At 38.6% G+C, this 18,542-nt stretch overlaps 1 long non-coding RNA gene across 1 annotated transcript; it reads right to left on the bottom strand.

The window, feature by feature from the left end:
• Window positions 1–7,778: 7,778 nt before the first annotated feature.
• Window positions 7,779–16,978, bottom strand: LOC123383415. Its single transcript, XR_006593122.1, has 4 exons — window positions 16,541–16,978; window positions 15,800–15,888; window positions 12,922–13,047; window positions 7,779–8,786 (listed from the first exon to the last, which is right to left on the bottom strand). It is a non-coding gene; the product is annotated as an uncharacterized LOC123383415 (long non-coding RNA).
• Window positions 16,979–18,542: the final 1,564 nt, after the last annotated feature.

The following is an 18,542-nucleotide window of genomic DNA, read 5'->3' as shown; positions in this document are numbered from 1 at the left end:
ATAGAAGACAGTATGGAAGTTTCTCAAAAAATTAATAATAGAATTACCATATGATCTAGTGAATTGCACTACTAGATATTTTTTTAAGTTTAATTATTTTAAAAGAGACAGAGAATGTGAGCAGGGGAGGGGCAGAGAGAGAGAGAGAGAGAGAGAGAGAATCCCAAGCAGGCTCCACCCTGTCAGTGCAGAGCCTGACACGGGACTTGATATCACAAACTGTGAGATGATGACCTGAGCTGAAATCAAGTGTTGTATGCTTAACTGACTGGGCAACCCAGGCACCCTGTACTACTAGGTGTTTAATCAAAGAATATGAAAATGCTAATTTGAAACAGTATATGCACACTGTATGTTTATTGCAGCATTATTTACAATAGTCAAATTATGTAAGTGGCCATTGATAGATGAATGGATAAAGAAGAAATACACACACACACACACACACACACACACACACACACAACGGATTATTCAGCCATTAAAAAAAGAATGAAATTGTGCCATTTGCAGCAACATAGAAGGAACTATAAAATATAATGCTAAGCAAAATAAGCCAGTCAGTGAAAGACAAATACCATATGATTTCAATCGGATGCAGAATTTAAGAAACAAAACAAATGAACAAAGGGGAAAAAAAGAGAAAAATGAAAAGAAAAAAAAACCAGACTCAACTATAGAAAAAAAACTGGTGGTCACAGGGTGGGAGTTTGGGTAAGGGTATGGGTAAAATGGGTGAAGGGAACTAAGAGTGCACTTATCTTTATGGGCACTGAGTAATATATGGGATTGCTGAATCACTATATTGTACACCTGAAACTTAATATAACACTGTATGTTAACTACACTGGAATTAAAATTAATTTTTTTTACATTTATTTATTTTTGAGAGAGAGAGAGAGAGAGAGTACAAGTGGGGAAGGGGCACAGAGAGAGGGAGACACAGAATCCAAAGCAGGCTCCACGCTTTGAGCTGTCAGCACAGAGCCCAATGGGGGGCTTGAATTCACAAATTGTGAGATTATGACCTGAGCCAAAGTTGGACGTTTAACTGACTGAGCCACCCAGGTGCCCCAAAATAAAATTCTAAAAAATCACATGATCATCATGATAGATGCAAAATGCATTTGACAGTATTCAACATCTTTTCACAATAAAATCCTTCAACACACTGGGAATAGAAGAAACATACCACAACATAATAAAGACCATATACAACAAACCTGCAGCTAACATTATCCTCAAAGGAGAAAAATTGAAAGCTTTTCCTCTAAGATCAGGAACAAGACAAGGATGCCCCCTCTTACCAGTGTTATTCAATACAGCACTTTAATTCCTACCTAGAGCAATTCAGAAACAAAACAAATAAACCAACAAAAAATATCAAGATCAGAAAGGAAGAAGTAAAACTGTTGCTATTTGGAGATGATATGATTTTGCATATAGAAAACCCTGAAGACTCAACCAAAAATATTTTAGAACTAATCAATAATTTCAGTGAAATTGCAGGATATAAACTAGACATACAGAAGCCAGTTTTATTTCTATATACTAATAATGAACCACTGATAAGAAAACTTTTAAAATTCTATTCACAATAGCATAAAAAATAATAAAATTCTTAGGAATACATTTAACCAAAGGAGCAAAAGACTGTATAGTAAAAACCATAAAATACTGACCAAGGAAGTTAAAAGGACTAATGTGGTGACCTTGAATAAGACATTTTTCTTATCCTCAGTTATTTCCTGTCTTTAATGTTTATTTATTTATTGTTGAGAGAGTGAGTGAGTGTGAGTGGGGGAGGGGCAGAGTGGGAGAGAGAATCCCAAGCAGGCTCCACACTGTCAGTGCAGAACCCAGCATGGGGCTTGATATCATGAACTGTGAGATCATGGTCTGAGCCAAAATCAAGAGTCAGACAGTCAACTGACTGAGCCACCCAGGTGCCCCAATCCTCAGTTATTTCCTTAATAAAATGGAGAAAACTGAGCAGGTAGATATATTTTTTAATGAAAATTGGCCATTCTAATTATAGTTAACCCTTAATCAATGTGGATTTGAACTATGCAGGTCCACTTATATGTAGATTTTTTCAATAAATATAGTAGGATACTGTAAATGTACTTTCTCTTATGATTTTCTTTTTCTTTTTTTATTTTGAGAGAGAGGGAGTATGAGCAGGGGAGAAGCAGAGAGAGAGGGAGAGGGAGAAAATCCCAAGAAGGCTCTACACCATCAGTGCAGAGCCCACTGTGGGGCTTGAGCTCATGAACTGAGATCATGACCTGAGCTGAAACCAAGAGTCAGAGGCTTAACCAACTAAGCCACCTAGGTGCCCCTCTTATGATTTTCTTAATAACATCTTTTCTCTAGCTTATCTTATTGTAAGAATACAGTATATAATATATACAACATACAAAATAGGTGTTAATTTACTCCAGTCTTTTTGGAGATTCCATGTTATACACGGATTTTGGACTGTGTAGGGGGATCATGCACTTAACCTCCGTGTTATTCAAGGATCAACTGTATTTAGATTTTAAGTGTGAAGTTGATCAGTTATTTTACTTTTAAGTGTGAAACAGAGATGTGACCCAGTCTCATATCAACAGGATCACATATGCAAGCCCAGTGACCAGTGAATTTGGGAATCTAGGTGGCCTCTTCTACTCTGACAATAAGTATCCTCTCCTGGTTTTCTTCCTGCTTCTTGGCTGCTCCATTCACTATTTTTTTGTTTTGTTTTGGTGTTGGTTTTGTTTTGTTTTCTGTGTCCCTTTCTGTGTTTCTCCTTTGCATTTCAACCGCTTTTCTCTTTATGTGTCTGTCTGCCCCACCAGTGTGATATCCCTTATAGCGAGCACCACATGTCATTGGTCTTTTCATTTCTGGCATCCCAGATATTTCCTGAAACAAGCTAAAAAAACAATGCATGTATATTGAACTGATGTTTTGTAAGACCCCCAATAGGAAAAGCATCTACTCCATTTAGGGGTCAGCATTATAGATTTTATATTTGTCGGCACCATACATATGACCTTGTTTTAATGTTTATTTATTTTTGAGAGAGAGAGAGACAGAGTGTAAGCAGGGGAGGTGCAGAGAGAGAGGGAGACACAGAATCTGAATCAGGCTCCAGGCTCTGCACTGACAGCAGAGAGCTCGATGTGGGGCTCGAACCCAAAAACGGTGAGATCATGACCTGAGCTGAAGCAGGACGCTTAACCAACTGAGCCACCAAGGCACCCCTACATATGACCTTTTGTTGGGTACCAGAAACTGCAGGGGACCAGCCCCACCTTAGTGTCCTGGTGAATTTGCATGTTCTCACCCAGGTCATGTAGGCAAAACTAGACTTTAGGCGCCCAACTCTTGGCAGAATACCTTGTGATTCCTCTTGGAATAGGGGGAGGTAAGCAGCCTGCTGAGAAGCTGCCACAAAGTAGTTTCTCATCTGCCTCCCTATCTAGCTAGAAACTGACATGAGGTCAATACTCATCTATCTCTGGTTTCAGATGGGTACAGAACATTCCTCCTTGCCCCACCTAAGAATACAGCTGTGGGCCACAAAAATGCTTCCCGCCTTAGGGGACTGCTGTGGACTCCTCATTGGCAGAGAGACCCACCACCTGTGGTGTCACTGAACATCTCCCACTCAGTGTCAGTCCCTGTGGGACTACTGGCGCAGGGAGGTGATGTCAAGCTGATGCTTTTGTTCTGTCTGTAAGTAATAAACTGTTTGAATCCATTTGGGTTTACTGTCTCCTGACTGGTCAAATATGTGGAAGTGTAATAAGCCAAAATAACAGCTGCTGTGGTTAACCATGTGGTCCTATTGGCTTCTGCACTGCTACTTAAGGACCACTTGACAGTCAGACTCTGGTGTTGAGTTGTGTGGGTTGCGTGATCAAAATATTGACTTATTTTCTTTGGCATCATACACAGCAAGGAACACAGTTTTCAGCACATACCATGACTTAGAACAGCCTTGTCAGACCTCAGATATTTACAAACCCACTTTAGAATAGATGCCATGTCTGACACTAGCTTCAGTGTTGTTTCAATCAGTAAACTTATTCAAATCAAATAAGTTTCTAAACTCATATCATTTAAAAAGTTGGCTTTATATCCCTACTTGAAATTAAAAAATCAGTATCACTTGATAGAGATGTAATTGTGATGGTAAATGAAATAAAAATAATTCGGGAAAAAAACATTTGAAAGTTTAAATGAAAAAAAAAAGGAATAAGCCAAATCTATTTGCAATGTACTGCCTACTTCACATATGTTATTTCGTTTATTCTTCATAGCGATCATTTATTGTAAATACTATAATTTCTATTTTGTTTATTTTATTTTAATTTTTTTTGAGAAAGAGAGGGTGCACAAGGGAGTGAGGGACAGAGAGAGAGAGAGGGAGAGAGAGAGAAGCAGGGCTCACCCAAAGTGGGGCTTGTGTTTTACCAAAAGCAAGGCAGGAGCTCACCCATGGGTGACTTATGCTCACTTGATGCGGGGCGGGGGGCTTATGCTCAGCTGATGCAGGGCTCGAGCTCACCTGAAGTGGGGCTTATGCTCACCTGATGCGGGGCTCCTGCTCACCCCAAGTGGGGCACAAACTCACCGCTTGTGGGGCTCGAACTCACGAACTGTGAGATCATGATCTGAGAGGAAATCAGATGCTTAATGACTGAGACACCCAGGCGTCCCATAATTTCTGTTTTAGAAATGAAACAGATCCAACGGATATAAATGCTTTTCCTATCATCAAACAGATCAAATGGATATAAATGTTTTTCCTACCATCACACATACAGTGTTTGTCAGAGCCAGGATTGAAATCTATGGCTATTTCATGCCATAGCCTATATGGAGACAGAGTAGGTAGGAACCAAGTTAATTTGCCCCAAGTTAAAAGCCAGTCACCCTTTCTCGTTTACTTAGGCCCTCATTAAAAAAATTTTTTTAAAGGTTTATTCATTTTTGAGAGACAGAGAGAGACAAACCATAAGTGGGGGAGGGGCAGAGAAAAAGGGAGAGAGAATCTAAAAGCAGTCTCCAGGTTCTGAGCTGTCAGTACAGAGCCCGATGCGGGGCTCAAATTCATTAACCAGACATCATGACCTGAGCTGAAGTTGGACATTCAATTGACTGAGCCACCCAGGCGCCCCTAGGCCCTCATTTTTTTTTAAATGTTTATTTTTGAGAGAGAGAGAGGGAGACAGGATCCGAAGCAGGCTCTGCCCTACCAGCGCAGAGCCCTATGCAGGGCTGGAAATCACAAACCCTGAGATTATGACCTCGTGACGCTTAACTGAAGTTGGATGCTTAACTGAAGGAGCTACCCAGGAGGCCCAGGCCCTCATTTTTTAAACCCAGCTCCACAATGAAGGGACCTCGCATATAGTTTCTGGCAAAGTGTGACACCCTACCATTAGTCTCACTTTTAATTTGAATTTGGATTTTACTTTTTGATCAGGAAATATTTTTCATCCTCTGTAAAGTGGGGAAAAGATTGTTGCTTGTAATTCCCTGCCATTCCCTAAATGAGGTGAATTTGAATTGTGTCCTTAGTTGCAGAAGTAGTTTTTGGAGGTATAAGGATGCAAATGGGGGCTCAGTGATTTTTTTAATTAATTAATTAATTAATTAATTAATTTTTAATATGAAATTTATTGTCAGATTGGTTTCCATACAACACCCAGTGCTCATCCCAACAGGTGCCCTGCTCAATACCCATCACCCACCCTCCCCTCCCTCCTACCCCCCATCAACCCTCAGTTTGTTCTCAGTTTTTAAGAGTCTCATGCTTTGGCTCCCTCCCTCTTTTTTTTTTCCTTCCCCTCTCCCATGGTCTTCTGTTAAATTTCTCAGGATACACATAAGAGTGAAGACATATGGTATCTGTCTTTCTCTGCATGACTTATTTCACTGAGCATAACACTCTCCAGTTCCATCCACAATGCTACAAAAGGCCATATTTCATTTTTTCTCATTGCCACGTAATATTCCATTGCATATATAAACCACAATTTCTTTATCCATTCATCAATTGATGGACATTTAGGCTTCTTCCATAATTTGGCTATTGTTATTTAATCTTGTATTGTGCTGAGTAATAGAACTAGCCTCTGGAGGCACTTCTGAGATGTGATGATTGTTAGGCTGATGGAGATGTATTTAGGGGGAAAAAGAGATTTGTGCCTTTTCCCTCCCTGCCTTTAAATAACTTTTGAAGAGAGGTCAGAAATTTTGCAGATGTTGTGGTCTTCTGCCATAGGGGCTTGTGACATCAGTTCGTTTCTCTTTCTCCATACAAACCGTTCCAAATTGCTTTAGTATTCTAGTTCTCTTTCTCTATAGCATAGTAATTTATGCTCTTATTAAAATATTTTAATGGAGAATAACAAAATCTTTTATGTCAAATGGTGAAAAAATTACTATAAATTTTTATGAAAACATCAGATTACCATGAGAGTCATCATGTACACTGTCGGCTTTCCTGGATTCAACATTTTCAGAAATATTTACTTTGAGAAATAGCAAGGCTTCTAACTGAGAGAACTTGAATCCCCAAATCTGCTGCTTACTGGAGTCAGAAGTTTTGCTCACTCTGACCTGCCTTTTTGTGAGGTTTAAATGAGGTCATAAATGTATGAAACTTAGGACAAAAAGGTAGCTAACTTAGTACACATCTTACAAATATGAGTTTTTATAAGAACCCCTGTTATTATTAAAGAACTCAAGTGGTACCTGGGTGGCTCAGTTGGTTGAGTGTCTGCCTTCAGCTCAGGTCATGATTTCATGGTTTGTGGGTCCAAGTCCCACATCGGGCTCTGTGCTGACAGCTCAGAGCCTGGAGCTTGCTTCAGATTCTGTGTCTCCATTCTCTCTGCTCCTTCCCCACTACATTCTGTTTCTCTCTCTCTCAAAAATAAACAAACATTAAAAAAACTCAATAAATAGAGTTACTGTCACAACTGTACACAACTCTGGGTTGGTTGGCCATTCACAACCATATAGCACAGGTCAAAATTATCTAGGCAAGTTAACAGAGCCATGACATTTAGCTTTCTGGGTATAGATTAGTATCAGCATTGAAACAGGAGCAGGTAGCTTGCGTGGTGACAGCATCATTAGAGGTATCTTGCAGGAAGGATGGGCACCTTGCAAAGCTTGAAAAGATAGGAACCTGGAGCTTCCCTTCAGACAAGGGTACAGTAATAAAAAGGGGATGCAATTCAGCTAACATGGAAAACACCTCTGAACTGGCATCATGGATACTATTGGAGTTATTCAACCACATGTGGCAATTGTGGCTATGCATTACAGATGCTGACCATCACCCCACAAGAGGCATCTTTATACCTGCATTCTGAGTTCCCTCTTCTACCTCCTCTACCCTGCATCCTAAATTCCACCCCCTACAAACAGACAATATTAGCACTTTATGTGAAATGAACATGCATGTCTATGTTGAATGAATAAACAAGTGAATGAATGAATGAATGAAATCATATACCAAAAAGAAAAAGAAAAAAAAAAAACAGCTAAACATGGGAAAGTCTAGCTCCGTGTTACTCACAGCCTTTCAGAGTCTTCAGTTCCAGGGAGTAGAAAAGAGGTTTTACATACCAACTCATTTTATGAAGCTAGTGTTACCTTGATACCAAAGTCCAAGAGAGTACATAAAAACAAAAATATAGATTCATGTCACTCATGAGGACATACAAAAAAATTCTCAACAAATTATTAAGACTTATTCAGAAAAAATATCTCGCGACCATTTTTCCCCTAGTAATGTATGGTTGGTTAAAACATAGGAGTTTACCTATTTAATTCACCACATTAACAGATTAAAGGAGAAAAAAATCCATGATCATCTCAATAAATGCACTACAAGTATTTGTTGAAAGTCGACATATATCAAAGATAAATATTCTTAGCAAACTAGGATTAGAATGAAGCTATCTTTACTACACAGTAAACATGGCTAGCTTTACAAATTTCCATTTTTTTATCAGGAATAAGACAAGGGTGTCCATTATTACAATTCTATTCAACATTGTACTGGGTATGTCTGTCCAGTGTTGTATAATGAGAGAAGGGAAAAAAAAGGTCATAATATTTAAAAGAGAAGAAACCAGCTGTTAGTATTCAATGATTATATGATCGTGTATTTAGAAAACCAAAAAAGAGCTAGACATAAAGTTTTGAAATTAAAATGCATATTCAGCAAAGTTGCTGGAGAGAACATCAATTTACAAATATATCTGTAGATACCAAATAAATCACAATGTAAAAGGTAAAATGAACAAAACCAACAAAGAAAAAGGAGACAAATAAAAAAACAGACTCATATACAGAGAACAAACTGATGGTTGTCAGGGCAGATGTGGGTGGGGGGATGGGTGAAATAGGTAAAGGGGATTAAGAGTAGACTTATCTTGCTGAGCACCAGGTGATATATGGAACTGTTGAATCATTATACTGTACACTTGAAACTAATATAACACTGAATGTTAATTATACTTGAATAAAAAAAGACATTAAAATTACAAAGCAGATGCTAATAAATACTCTCTCTCTCAGGACAATAAATAAATGAAATAATGATATAATTTCCAATAGCATCAAATGCTTAGAAATAAGTTTAACAAAACATTGACATGATTCTGTGGAGAAAGTTGTAAAACTTTATCGAGAGAATTTTAACAGTGAAATATCCATCCAACATGGATGGTTTCAGCTGGTCTTCCTTTAAACCTGTGATTGTCCTTCACCTGTAAGGTAAGCAAAACAGTTAAGAACATTACTTAGCAGAATTTTATTTATATCATATTAAAGATCTACAATAACTACTACTGTTTTGGATTTATAAGATAGATTTCCAGGCATATATTTAACCGATATTTAATTTTTTTTTTTACATTTATTTATCTTTACTTTTTTTTTGCTTTATTTTTATATGAAATTTATTGTCAAATTGGTTTCCATACAACACCCAGTGGTCCTTCCAAAAGGTGCCCTCCTCAATGCCCATCACCCACACCCCCCTCTCCATCAACCCTCAGTATATTCTCAGTTTTTAAGAGTCTCTTATGGTTTGGCTCCCTCCCTCTCTAACTTTGTTTTCCTTCCCTTCCCCCATGGTCTTCTGTTAAGTTTCTCATGATCCACATAAGAATGAAAACATATGGTATCTGTCTTTCTCTCTATGACTTATTTCACTGAGCATAACACTCTCCAGTTCCATCCACGTTGCTACAAAAGGCCATATTTCATTCTTTCTCATTGCCAAGTAGTATTCCATTGTGTATATAAACCACAACTTCTTTATCCATTCGTCAATTGATGGACATTTAGGCTCTTTCCATAATTTGACTATTGTTGAAAGTGTTGCTATACACACTGCGGTACAAGTGCCCCTCTGCGTCAGCACTCCTGTATCCCTTGGGTAAATTCCTAGCAGTGCTATTTCTGGGTCATAGGGTATATCTATTTTTAATCTTTTGAGGAACCTCCACACTGTTTTCCAGAGCGGCTGCACCAGTTTGCATTCCCACCAACAGTGCAAGAGGGTTCCCGTGTCTCCACATCCTCACCAGCATCTATAGTCTCCTGATTTGTTCATTTTGGCCACTCTGACTGGCGTGAGGTGGTATCTGAGTGTGGTTTTGATTTTTATTTCCCTGATGAGGAGTGACGTTGAGCATCTTTTCATGTGTCTGTTGGCCATCTGGATGTCTTCTTTAGAGAAGTGTGTATTCACGTTTTCTGCCCATTTCTTCACTGGATTATTGGTTTTTTGGGTGTGGAGTTTGGTGTGCTCTTTATAGATTTTGGATACTAGCCCTTTGTCTAATATGTCATTTGCAAATATCTTTTCCCATTCCGTTGGTTACCTTTTAGTTTTGTGGATTGTTTCCTGTGCAGTGCAGAAGCTTTTTATCTTGATGAGGTCCCAATAGTTCATTTTTGCTTTTAATTCCCTTGTCTTTGGAGATGTGTCAAGTAAGCAATTGCTGCAGCTGAGGTCAGAGAGGTTTTTTCCTGCTTTCTCCTCTAGGGTTTTGATGGTTTCCTGTCTCACATTCAGTTCCTTTATCCATTTTGAGTTTATTTTTGTGAATGGTGTAAGAAAGTGGTCTAGTTTCATTCTTCTGCATGTTGCTGTCCAGTTCTCCCAGTTCTCCCTGAAGGATACATTGGATCAGAAGGACTTGACAGATATATTTAGAACTCTGCATCCCAAAGCAACAGAATATACTTTCTTCTCGAGTGCACATGGAACATTCTCCAAGATAGACCACATACTGGGTCACAAAACAGCCCTTCATAAGTATAAAAGAATTGAGATCAATACCATGCGCACTTTCAGACCACAATGCTATGAAACTTGAAGTCAACCACAGGGAAAAGTCTGGGAAACCTCCAAAAGCATGGAGGTTAAAGAACACCCTACTAAAGAATGAATGGGTCAACCAGGCAATTAGAAAAGAAATTTAAAAATATATGGAAACAAATGAAGATGAAAATACAACAATCCATACTCTTTGGGATGCAGCGAAGGCAGTCCTGAGAGGAAAATGCATTGAAATCCAGGCCTATCTCCAGAAACAAGAAAAATCCCAAATACAAAATCTAACAGCACACCTAAAGGAAATAGAAGCAGAACAGCAAAGACACCCCAAACCCAGCAGAGGAAGAGAAATAATAAAGATCAGAGCAGAAATAAACACTATAGAATCTAAAAATACTGTAGAACAGATCAATGAAACCAAGAGTTGGTTTTTTGAAAAAATAAACAAAATTGATAAACCTCTAGCCAGGCTTCTCTAAAAGGGAGATGGCCCAAATAGATGAAATCATGAATGAAAATAGAATTTACAACCAATCCCTCAGAAATACAAGCAATTATTAGGGAATACATTTATTTATTTTTGAGAGACCAAGAGAGACAGAGCATGAGCAGGGGAGGGGCAGAAAGAGAGGGAGACACAGAATCTGAAGCAGGCTCCAGGCTCTGAGCTGTCAGCCCAGAGCCCAATGCGGGGTGCAAACCCACAAACTGCAAGATCATGACCTGAGCTGAAGTTGGACGCTTAACTAACTGAGCCACCCAGGCACCCCTAACCAATATTTTTAAACACATCACTCTTTCTATTGGTACAAGGAAACAAAAAGGCTGTTCAAGTTCAAAACACACTAAATGAATGGAACTTATTAAAACACATCACTCTTTCTATTGGTACAAGGAAACAAAAAGGCTGTTCAAGTTCAAAACACACTAAATGGATGGAACTTACTAAAAGGCAGTTTTATTTTTTTAATTTATTTTGAGAGAGACAGTGTGAGCAGGATAGGAACAGAGAGAGAGGGAGAGAGAGAGAATCCCAAGCAGGCTCTGCATTGTCAGTGCAAAGCTGGACGCAGGGCCTGAATCCACAGTGAGATCATGACCTGAGCTGAAACCAAGAGTCAGACTCTTAAATGACTGAGCCACCCAGATGTCCCAAGTTTCTGAATTTAAAGGACAAGCTTGAGGGGCGTGCCTAGTGGCTCAGGTGGGTAGGCATCCGACTTTTGATTTTGGTTCAGGTCATGATCTCGAGGTTTGGGAGTTCGAGCCCCGCATCGGTCTCTGCACTGGCAATGCAGAGCCTACTTGGGATTCTCTGTCTCCTCACTCTCTGTCCCTCCCCTGCTCATGCTCGTGCCCATTCGTGCTCACTCACTCGCTTTCTCTAAGAAATAAATAAACTTAAAAAATAAATTCAGAAGCTCTTCATAATGGTCATCAATTTGGAAAACACATACATAAAACATAAGTTGATTAATCAGTAATTATTAAAGTTACAGACTTTAAATTTCCAATCTTATCAATTTATGTCTCAAGACAGAAACTTACAAAATGCCACGTTTGATACAGCTATCAGTGATTGTATCACAGTGTTCACATTTTTATTAGGGGCAGTAGGTCATGAAGCACAGATATTTTACACCCATCTTAAGCATCAGTGACTACATGCACTCTGTCTACTTGACCAGCCACAGATACCAGAAAGTTGACGTTCTCTTGCCATTTTATTATTTAGTCATTTGAGGCTTCATTGGGAAAAAGGACCTAAAACACAATTGTTTTTTAAGAGCCAGGAGAATTCAGAATTTGACAGAGCCTACTTATAGCTATTCAGGTCTCCATATAGAAAAACAATCATCAAGCAGTGTTTATTCATTACCTTAGTAGCAATGAAATATCACTGCAGATGTTATAATTTGACCCAAGATGATTTAACACAATAATTCATGCAAAACAGAACATTTTTGTATTCTATGCATGCTATCCAACAGAAGTAGAGAATGTAAAAACAAGCATTAAAAATGACTTTAATATATCTGACTTGAATTCACTAATTATATAGCAGTAAAGGTAGATTTAGAAGTTAGGGGATTCTCCCAGAATCACACAAATTATGTTAGACCTGGTAGTAGAACCTACTTTAGTGCCTCAGCATATTTCCCACAAGCTGCATTTATTACAAATGCAGAAATGATAAAGAATCTGAAAATTAATACCTATTGGTTAAAGTACTTAAAAGTAAGAAAATGTTTTTATATTTCATAGCCCAAAATGGTTTTGACCCAATTTGCTTCTAGATCTGATAGTCTTTAAAGTAAGGCAGTCAGGCATTTAGGGTCTGAATTACCTTTCAAATAATCTTTATTTTGTGAACAGTAATAAACTTGACTATCCCTTACCATTTTATTATTTAGTCATTTGAGGTTTCATTAGGGAAAGGATTTAAAATGCAACTGTTTTTATTAAAGTAAAAATAATATTACATCTATATTATTAATGATATAATATTCTATAAAACTAAACCACATACTTTGCATTCTTAATGGATAACATACCTGCTTCTGGCATTTTAATGGGCTCTAAATTTAGTAAACTTGCCCTCTTGACATTCGTACCAGCTCTACCCTTACTGCAAGTCTTTGGCGGAGCCAGTTTCTGGAGATCAGCTTCCAGATCGGGCCCTTAAAAAAAAAGTTAACAATTTAAGCAATGAACATGACATATAAATAAGGAAAAGAGATTTATTCCTTTAGATATATGAAATAAAATCCTTAGACTAGTGTGATAATAAATATGATGGAACAATGGACTTCACATCTTTGTTTTCCTGTAATATGAAACTATTTTAAATGACAATCTAAAGATAAACCACACTACATCTACATTTCCATCATATATTACCATACTGTGCTAAGAGGAGAGACCATCAGCTATCTAAGAAATCTGAAGCCTACACCATGGATAGTATTTTAATTACAATTAAAATGTAATTTCTGAAGGATTAACCATGTGCATTTGTGGGCCTATGACAAATCTTATAGAAGTGACATACATCCCCTTTTGGGGTAACCTGAAACTTATGTTGTTAAAATTAGCTATATTAAAGTGCAAAGACCCTATATGTAACTTTCCATAAATAAGCCCTATTTAGAACAAAGTATCAAAAATAACTGGTTGTTTGATAATTACAAGGTACTTTTGAATTTCCTAATAACCCAAGTGTTTAGACATTTTCTAAAGCCACTTTAAAAACCATACTAATATAGTTAGCTATATGTCAGTATTCTAAATTATCTAGCTATTACCATAGTTGCCATATTGAACCATCAATAAAAGGAAATAGTGGCTATCATTCATTGAACTCTTTTCTGGATTTTCTCTCCTGCTCCACTAAACTGCATTTATTCCTGAGCCAGTACTAAGCTACTTTATGGTACAGACACATTTGAATATTAAGCATTTTATACAAAACCATTCACTTTTTTTGTTTTTTTTTTTCTTCAAGTTTTTACCTAAATTCCAGTTAGTTAACATACAGTGTAATATTAGTTTCAGGTGTAGAATCTAGTGATTGATCACTTACACACAACACCCAGTGCTCATCATAACAAGTGCGCTCCTTAATACTCATCACTTATTTAACCCATTCCCCTGCCCACCTCCCTTTCAGTAACCCTCAGTTTGTTCTCTATAGTTAAGAGTCTGTTTCCTGGTTTACCCCTCTTTTTCCCCCTCTGTTCATCTGTTTTGTTTCTTAAATTCCACATATGAGTGAAATCATATGGTATTTCTCTTTCTCTGACTGCCTTATTGTGCTTAGCATAATATTCTCTAACATCATTGCAAATGGCAAGATTTCATTCACTTTTTGTACAACAACACAGATGATAAGAATAACATAAATGTTGGAATGAAATGTGAATTATGCCCCCATGAGTTAAATGCTCTTTGGCAAACCAGAATCCCTGAGGCTTTCTCATGAAATGAGGCTACCATCCCTATACAAATGGCCTTTATTCCAGGTGTTATATGCTATGCTGACTTGGCACTTTGCACATGTTGGTAAAAGTTGCTTACACTTTTTTTTAAGTTACTTACACTTTTGATACAATGACTAAAAAGGTCACACAATGTTCTGAGAAGAACATATAAAACTACTGAAATAATGTGCATTTTTTTTACAGTTTCCTTGGCTTTAGCAAGGTCTGTATTTTTAAGCACACAAAAAACCAATCTTATAGAAAAAAGGCAAATTCATTAGAGTGAAGGATTACCCAAAGCTTCTAAGTATAGTCTCTTCACATTTTCAGCCAATTTTCAGTAATTGGTAACCTGTAATTTCTTTCCTCCTGTTGTTATGTCATAATGCATGATGCCCACATATGCTCCCTGTTCCCATAGAATTCTTCCTCCCTTTCCCTTCACCTTGAACCACAGGTGCTCCTTCATTTTCTTCCTTGTGATTGGGTATAATATCCTGGCTCTCAGTTGGTGCCTTCTCTTGTTGAGGTTGCTCATCACTAGGCTATTGTACCTAGAGGTGTATGTGTGTGTGTGTGTGTGTGTGTGTGTGTGTGCACGTGCAAATAAAAAGTTGTGTTGTTAATACATGCCAACAATATGAATCACATAATACATAGATATATCTAGTCATAAATAAGTATAAAGGCATTTAAAATTTTTTAATGTGTAGTTATTTTTGAGAGAAAGAGACAGAGCACGAGCAGGGGAGGGGAAGAGAGAGAGAGACACACAGAATCCGAAGCAGTCTCCAGGCTCTGAGCTGTCAGCACAGAGCCCGACGCAGGGCTCAAATCCATGAACCGTGAGATCATGTCCTGAGCGAAAGTCTGAGGCTTGATGGACTGAGCCACCCAGGCACCCATAAGGGCATTTAAAAAACCAGATTCTATATACTTATTCTTACTGAAGTTACTCTTCCCATAGAATGACTACTGAAGAAGAGTTTCCCACAAGAACTTTGGAGGCTATTTTATTACTTATTTATTTATTTACATCCAAGTTAGTTAGGATATAGTGCAACAATGATTTCAGGAGTAGATTCCAGTGATTCATCCCCTATGTATAACACCCAGTGCTCATCCCAACAAGTGTCTTCCTTAATGCCCCTTACTCATTTAGCCCATCCCCCACCACAACCTCTGCAGCAACCCTCTGTTGTCTATATTTAAGAGTTGGAGGCTATTTTAAACTATGCTAGAATAGATGCATGCAATCCATTTTTTAAAAACGTGGGGGAAGAAGTCACAGGGTGTATTTCCACAGGCAACACCAGGTTGGAATTCTCCTGGATCAATGTTTCCCTCCTATTATCACCTGAGAAAACTTATTACTGTATCTACAGTAGTTCAACAAAATTTTCAGAAAAATAAATTTCTGGTTAATGAAAACATCAAATATTGAAGTACTCACAATCACAGGTGCAGCTTGCTGGTTAGACTCTAGATCATCTCTTTGCTTAGATTTGGATCTTGATCTTACATGCCTACTCATATTTCACCCTGAAAGTAGAATATTGCTATTTGGAAAATGTATGCAAGAGAATAGCTATACCACTACCATGGCTAAATGCTTTCTTTTATTTACTTTTTTTAACTTTGAGAATACTTTCAAAATAATTCCCAGGATATATGGTTGGCTGTCTTCACACTAGGAGGGCTGAGATGTCTAACTGCAATACAGACCAAAGGGTCCCGTCCTCCTTTGCACTTTGCGTGGTACATCACAAGTCTCGGAGATGCAGTTACAACTCCACAGCGTTCCCCGTATCTAGACCTGTTTTTTACTGCACACCTGCCTCCCTGCCCAGGGCTCCAGTGAGGAACCCAGCTTCCGTGCTCTGCCGGCAGTTCCAGGTACTTCTGGGACTCAGATACCTCAAATAATACCCCAAGTCGCACCCCTATCTTTACCTGACCCCTTACCTCCAGCCCACAGTCCTCCCTTGTCCCACCCCCCTATCCCCCACCATAACGAGGCCATGGCGGTCACAATGCCTGTGAGGAGAAGGATGACCGCCTCCAGAAACTTCCTTCTTGGGAGGCCACAGAATGTGCCACGGGGACTTTCCTGAGGCCCACTGGCTCTCTCCTCACACTCATTCATGCTTAAATTCACTCACGCTTAAATTCCTAGAAAGATTTGTGGGCTTACCAGTAGAGCGTGAGATAGTGACAAACAATCAAGACAGAAGGAACAGGACCACCTCCGCCTCAGCTCCACTCACAGAACGCGGGTAGCAAGGTGTATGTGCGGCAACTGACATACACAGCAAGTGTCATGAGCACTGATTGGGGCACGTGAAGTGTGGGTTGAGGTTTGCTAGAGGTTGCCACTGAGACTCAGAACTACAGGGTCCCCTGAGAAGGAGAAAAGAGGCGTGAAGAGTGATTTTTTCTTCCTATCCAGTTTTTCCTATGCATCCAGAAAATTTGGGGACAGACAGCCCCAGGTTACCCTTAGTGATGAATGTTTCTCAGAAAAACGTGACAGAAATAGGTATTAAGTATCTTACTATTTATTTTTATACATGCTTAGATTAATCATTTTCTTCTATGCTTCTGGGTTTTCAGTCACTATCTGAATACACTGTGGCAGTGTTTTCCACTGTCACATGGCATAAAGCAGCATAACTATGCTCCTCATATACTGTACTTCCAAAATATCAACCAGTTTGCTAAGTGAAACTGACATTATTGCATAACACTGTCAGGGAGATCACTACCTGGACAGAGTCTTAGCAGAGTCTTGAGGTGGCAGAGCAGGACAGATATTTATTCAGATTTGAAGTTGGTATAGAGCAGGTCTTCAAATGTCAGGGGAGGGTGTAGTTAGGATTGGTTAACAATCATAATAGAGTGGTTTGGGTTTAGTGAACACAGTGAGGCAAAAGTTTTAAGACAAATGATTCAAAGAGTCATAAGGTTGAAAAATGTCACTTGGCACTTTTTACTGAAGAGTCAATGGGTCTTGTAGGTAGTTCCTGGAATGAATAAGAGTTATTTACAATTTTTATCTTCTTAGGAAAGAGATTCCTGGATTAGTGAAGTTATGTTGAGGAATCCAGTGGAGTATGAACTCCATAAACAGGGAGCTGTGTGCAGATTTCCTTTCTTATTACTTTTGTATAACTTACCAGTTTCCTGTGAGAAGTAGTATGTGAAAGGAAAGGACAAGAAGGGGGCCCTAATCAGAAAGTAGCATTTTGAAAATAAATTAGGATATGTTGTTGAACTGACTCTTAAGTATTCCACCCAGACAGGTTTCTTTTAAGGAAATACCTTGAGTGGTGTAAGGGAGGTTTCTTAGTCTCTCTCTCTCTCTCCCCCTAAAAAGCAGGTTGAATAGAAATTGCATTTCTTCAAAAAAAATTTTTAAGAGAGTCTAATCATAATCCTTGGTCTGTCATTTATCTTTTATCTTTTATATTTTTTTTATCTTCTTAGCAAGGCCACTATCATTACTGAATTTTACTTGCTTTTTTTCTCTTAACACTAGTTATTAATGCAGTGCACTTGCGTGCTCAAAGAATGGGAGATAGTGATTTCTGGATTTAGACTTCTGTGAGCACCTAACCAGCAAATAGTCAAATTCATGCCATCAGATGGCTAGATAGCTATGGTTCATGAGGACCTGGGCTTTATTTCTGAATTGTTCCAGTCCACTTCAAAGGGCAGATTTCTGTCTGATGCCAATCTTCAGCCTTCTCCTACCATTCTTGTGGGAGATAACTGCTTCCCAACTTATTTGAGGGCCACAATTGGATTTGGATGAAAGCTAGTTGTGAAGCAGCTCTGGTGACACACAGGAAGTAGCAGAATGTACAAAAGACATTGTAGGGGCACCTGGGTGGCTCAGTTGGTTAAGTGTCCCACTCTTGATTTCAGCTCAGGTGATGATCTCACAGTTTGTGAGTTTGAGCCCCACATCAGGCTCTGCACTGCCAGCATGGATGGAGCCTGCTTGGCATTCTCTCTCTCTCCATGTCTCTCTGCCCCACCCCTGCTTGCATGCACACATGCTCTCTTTTAAAATAACTAACTAACTAAATAAATAAACATTAAAAAAAGAAAGACATTATAAAAACAAGAATTGTCTCATGCATGACTCCAGGAACTCTCTCTGGGCTGCCAAGCAAGGAGTTAAGATTTAGGAC

This window comes from Felis catus, chromosome X (genome assembly GCF_018350175.1).
Source record: "Felis catus isolate Fca126 chromosome X, F.catus_Fca126_mat1.0, whole genome shotgun sequence".
NCBI classification, from domain to species: Eukaryota; Metazoa; Chordata; class Mammalia; order Carnivora; family Felidae; genus Felis; species Felis catus.
Note: the sequence above shows the minus strand (reverse complement) of the source record. Positions and strands in the feature narration are given on the sequence as shown.